The sequence below is a fragment of the Nematolebias whitei genome, chromosome 19 (assembly GCF_014905685.2).
Source record: "Nematolebias whitei isolate Nwh7 chromosome 19, NemWhi1, whole genome shotgun sequence".
NCBI classification, from domain to species: domain Eukaryota; kingdom Metazoa; phylum Chordata; class Actinopteri; order Cyprinodontiformes; family Rivulidae; genus Nematolebias; species Nematolebias whitei.
In genome coordinates, this window is record NC_056516.1 from 24101953 (window position 1) to 24107608 (window position 5656).

Consider the following 5656-nt stretch of genomic DNA (forward strand, 5'->3'; position numbering starts at 1 on the left):
CATTTCCTGGTGTCGCACAAACTGCTTGTCAACGAAATCGAGGTTGTGGAGGGATTTCTATGTTTGCTGTGTCAAAGGAGGCTGTCGAGGGATGAATCGCATGCTCATGTATTCAGTCACGAGCATGTAACAACATTTCTGGTGAGTTTTTTTCCTCTCCATTTCGTATTTCTGCATTTCTCCCATTACTGGTGCTTGATTTGATTTGATTTGATTTTTTTTTTAAACACATTGAAATTTATTTTAAGTTTTATCAAAAATGACAGCAAGTGTAAAAACCTCTGAAGTACCAAAATCAATTTAGTGAGTCTTCCCTTACAAGATGTCACACCAATAGATCAAATCTCTTGGTTCATCTGGTTTATCATTAATGCTCATTATTAACTTTAGCTTATACTTTAATTTCAGTCACCGGTAAGTTATCTAATGTTAATATTTACAAAGTAAAGCAAATGTTTAACGAGCTGCCAAAGTCTACACAAGACGGAGTGGACAAACTTTCAGATGGAACTTTATTTCTGCTGAGGAGTCTAGCAAAGCAACTTTATCAGCTACATTTGATGCACTTTGTGTCCACACTATGACAACATTTTTTTAGTGGACACACTGCAGTTATAACACAGTAATGGCAACAAATATTATATGGACTTGACAGTAATGCATGTGTTTACATGCAGGACTGTTTTCACCCCAACTCACTGAATCCCAGCACTGACAGCGCAGAGACGCTTCTGGACCTGGCAAAACAGGCGGCACGTATTCACACAGTGTCTAATATTCAGGTATTCTAATACAAATTGTATATTTCTAAACCATTCTCATCTAGCATCTCTTCTAATTTTGTATTTAATTGGTTTGTATATTTACTGATATCCCAGGTAATAAACCTAAGCCTTCCTATGTGGGAGCCCTGCACCTACCAAAAAGGTGAGCCTGCAGATTGTAACAAATATTCCTCCTTGGCATCTGAAGCTAAATTTTTCTTTTTACTGTTTTGTGCTGTTTTATTCTAGCAATAAAAATCTTAACAGCTGCAAAGCAGAGAGAAGGAAGAGGAGGTCTTTTTCCACCAATAAAACCCAGGATGAAGCTGGGTAAGCCAAACCAAAGAAATTAACAAAACTGCTTTTGAGAACCATGCAGAAGTTTTTAATGCAGTATGAACTAGATTAACATTTGTACGTTAATAAAGGGATATAAATTTTTAAAGTGCCAGGTGCAGCTCAGAAAATTAGGATATCGTGAAAATTCAGTTTTTTTAATCACTTGTTTTAGGAAGTGAAACTGATGTATAGATTCATTACAGAGTGAAATATTTCAGAACTTTATTTCTTAACATTTTAATGATTATGGCTTACAAATAATGGAAAACCTAAACTGTCTCAGAAAATTTGAATATTGTGAAAAAGTTCACTGTTGTAAACTCATGGTGTCACACCCTAATTAGCTGATTACCTCAGAGCACCTGCAAAGGTTTCCTGAGCCTTTAAGTGGTCTCAGTCTGGGTCAGTAGGCTACACAGTCATGGAGACTGCTGACTTGACTTCACTGATGCCCTTCATAAGGAGTTAATGCAACTAAAGGTCATTGCTAAAGAAGCTGGTTGTTCAGAGTGCTGTATCCAAGCATATTCATCAAAATTTAAACAGAAGGAAAAAGTGCGGTCGGAAGAGCTGCACCAGAAATGGGGATAACTGCAGCCTTTAGAGGATTGTCAAGCTAAATTCATTCAAAAATTTGGAGGAGCTTTACGAAGAGTGGACTGAAGCTGGAGTCAGCGCATCAAGAAGCCACTGTGAACATATGAATCCTAGACATGGACTACAGAATTTCACATTGTTCTAGTAAAGTCACTCCTGAACCAGAGTCGTCAGAAGCATCTTACTTGGCTGAGGAGAAGAAGAACTGGACTGTTGCTCGGTGGTCCATTATCCTCTTTTCAGGTTAAAGTAAATTCTGCATTTCATTTGGAAATCAAGGTACCAGAGTCTGAAGGAAGAGTGGTGTTGGAAAACCGGCATCCAGGTGGTGGTGAAACGGGAGACGCCAGTTTTAATAAGTTGAAATCAGACTATATTCACACCAATGCTGTTCAACAAATAGTATATAAGAGTTTAACGTTAACAATTTGTATGTCTCGTTATTATATGCTTTTTATTATATGCTTCCTCTTACTTTTAACAAACACTTATTACTGATAAGATGTGTAGGACAAAGGAAGGCCTGAATCCAAACTCAGGCAGAGAAAGAGCCAGGTTTGAGGCTGAATAATGAATGCATAAAGTGAAATAATCATGTTTTAAGTGAATGTGTAATTCTTTGAAAAGCTTTACAACAGCTATGTTGAATAAGTCTGTAATAATCCTGTATGACTCTCAGCAAGACAGTTTGAAGGAAAAACATCTGATGCAACTCTTAGCAAGACAGTTTGAAGGGAAAACATCTGATGCAACTCTCAGCAAGACAGTTTGAAGGGAAAACATCGAAAACATCTGATGCAACTCTCAGCAAGAGAGTTTGAAGGGAAAACATCGAAAACATCTGATGCAACTCTCAGCAAGACAGTTTGGAGGGAAAAAATCTGATGCAACTCTGAGCAAGGACGGTGAAAGCCCACCCAGATGGGTGGAGGCAAGAGTTTGCATGATCTCACATGTCCCAATAAGAGAAGTGATTGGTTGAGACATATGGTGAGACATTAGGACCTCCTCGAAGGAGGGGAAAAAAGGGTTCATAAAAATCCTCTGATCAGACAGAACGAGGTTCAAGCTAAGCCAGGAGAAGAGGAGAGCAGAAAGGATTACAAGCGAGCAGCCTAGAAGTTGGGGTTGCCCGAAGGAGTTGGATTATACTGGTCCAAGACGAGTTTTGGATTCTACCTCTTATCCCACTGATGTGAGATTGGACCTAATTCTTCACTTGTTAAGACGAGACTGGGATTATTCCATCCTCCTACAACCTTGACCCGGGCATGTCCAAAGTCCCGATTCTTCCAATTTGGGATAGCTGCTCTGCTTAGGGGAGGCCTGTATCCCCCGCCTGGGGAACAGGAGATTTGCCTTTTATCTGTGCGGAAATACTATAAGGATTAACCCAAAATCCATGGTAAGAGGACTTCCCGGTCCGACTGCTCCAAACTAAGTAGTTGTCAGATCAGGACAAGCACATAGGATAAATTAGAGAGAACCAAACTGGGCTTAGTGGGTCAATGCTCAGAGATGTATCAAAACGGAGAAGTAGTTTGTGAGAAAATATCTGTTGGCTTGGGTTGTGAACGGACAGAGTAGAGGTGGTTTATACAAGTCCTCCAGGGTTCTTGGAGACAAATTGATTTATTGTCCGCCTAGTTATAAAGTGTTTTTCTCTGTTATCATGAATAAGTACCTGTTGTGAAATTATGCTTGTCGCTGTATTCCCTTGCAAAATTACTAATTAAAGCAAAGCAAAACATATAAATCTTGACAATTATTTCATCCTCATTGAGCAAATACATGGTGAAGCGTGGTTCTACTTTAACAGCTTGTATTAGGAGGTTTTTAACGGTTTCCTGGCAAGAAAGTGTAAAACAACACCCCTGAGTCCTGTCCCTGGACTCTAAAGATTACCAGAACGGATAACAATTGCAACGCTAAATCAAGAGGTGAGCGACCGTGAACGCGTGCTTCTCCGTGCCGATCGGCCCGACCCTGCTGCTTGGATAGGTCGAAGTACGGAGTGAGATCTGGGTTTGGCTCGCGGAAAAGAAGGTCGTTAATATTCTGGATGAGTCACTTCATCACAGCCTTAATGAGGCTATCTTAGGGAGCTGCAGGTAATACCACGGCGCTAAGGTTAGTTTCTAGACCCCTTGAAGGAGAGGCTGCAAGTGAGGACATGTCACTGTGCCAGTGGCTACCTCGCTTTGGGTAAGCGGAACAGTGGAGAGGCCCAGAATCCATATTGCTTCAAATCCAGAGTGAAGTTTCCAGTCAGTGATGGTTTAAGGCCGTGTCCTCTGTAGGTGTTGGTCCACTGCGTTTTCTGGAGTCCAGAGTCAACACGGCATCTACCAGGACATTGTATAGCACTTCCTGCTTCCTTCTGCTGATGAGTTTTATGGAGATGCTGATCTCATTTTCCAGCAGGACTTGGCTCCTGCCCACACTGACAAAGGTACCAAAAACTGTTTCAGCAAACCCACCTGACCTGAACCTCACAGAGAATCTATGGACTGTTGTCAAGAGGAAGGTGAGAAACACCAGACCCAACAATGCAGATGATCTGAAAACCGCTATCAAAGTAACCTGGGCTTCCATTACACCTCACCGGTGCCGCTGGCTGATCATCTCCATGTCGTGCCGCTTTGATGCAGTAATTCATGCAAAATGAGGCTCAAGCACATATTGAGTGCATAGAAATGAACACACTTTCCAGAAGTGTAAATTTGTGTTTAAAACATCATTTTTTTAATTGCTCTTGTGTAACGTCCTAATTTTCTGAGACAGTGAATTTTGATTTTTCACTATCTGTAAGCTATAATCCTCAAAATTACAAGAAATAAGGGCTTAAAATAGTTCACTCTGTGTGTAATGAGTTTGTAATATATGAGCTTCACTTTCTGAAATGATTGACAAGAATAATATAACTTTTTCACATTATTCTAATTTTCTGAGCTGCACCTATGTATATGGACGATTTGCTCACAAATTGTCTTAAAGAAAAGTTAAATTTTGTGGCTGTTTAGAAATATTTTCATGTTACAGTTTTCTAATTCAGGACCTCAGTTGTGATAGATGCAACTCTACAGAAAGAGTTTCAGAATGACAGTATTTGGATACATAGAAGCCTCTTTATTTTCAGTGGCTCAAATTTCACTATATACAAATAAAAACAAAAGTAAATCTTAAGGTTTATTACTAATAATACTTAGTTTATCTCACCAAGCGAAATTAATTTCAGTCTGGTTATAAACAATTAATTAACCCAGCTCATGCAAAAATGGTAATTGACAACAAGCACGCCAGATATTAAACAGCCATACATTAAAGCAGGTTACTTATTTTTGTAGTTACTGGAGTTGTGTTTCTTTTGACAGAAGAAAAAAAAATCACTTTGTTGTAAAAATTCTGCTAAAAACATTTTCTTCTTAATTTTCCACACGTTTTTACCGCAGACTTCATGACTTTTTTAATGTGAATTTCTTGTACATGTGCGTTTAGAATCAAATGCACTTTTTAAAGTGTTTTAATCTATTTCAGTTCCCAGAAAAACTCGAAAAGAGGAGGAACAGAAACAAGGGAACGACGATCGGAAAACCTGCCTTGACACTGGCGAGCGAGAAAATGAGCAGATTAAAGAGCAAAGTTGTGCAGAGGAGACACTGACAGTGAAAGAAAATGCACAGATTAAAAAAGAACAGGTCAGCATGGAAGAAACGCTGACTGTGAAAGAAAAGGAACCGGTTATAAAAAAAGAGGTGCCTGAAAATATTTATCCACAAGAGGTCAAACACAGAAGTGAGACAGTCCAGGTAGTAAGGGTGAAAACAGAAAAGACTTTGACTGAAAACAATATTGAAGAATCTATAGAAACCTGCAAGGTGATGGAGGAAAATAAAACTTGGCCAAGAACGAAAGAGAGTTCAGGTATCAAAGGTATAATGGCACAAATGAGTGAT

General features: G+C 39.3%; 1 long non-coding RNA gene across 1 annotated transcript; it reads left to right on the forward strand.

Moving 5' to 3' along the window:
- On the forward strand, nt 1–5250 carry LOC119425894. The gene is made up of 5 exons (XR_005187587.1): nt 1–141; nt 678–782; nt 879–927; nt 1014–1094; nt 5238–5250. It is a non-coding gene; the product is annotated as an uncharacterized LOC119425894 (long non-coding RNA).
- The last annotated feature ends 406 nt before the right edge of the window (nt 5251–5656 follow it).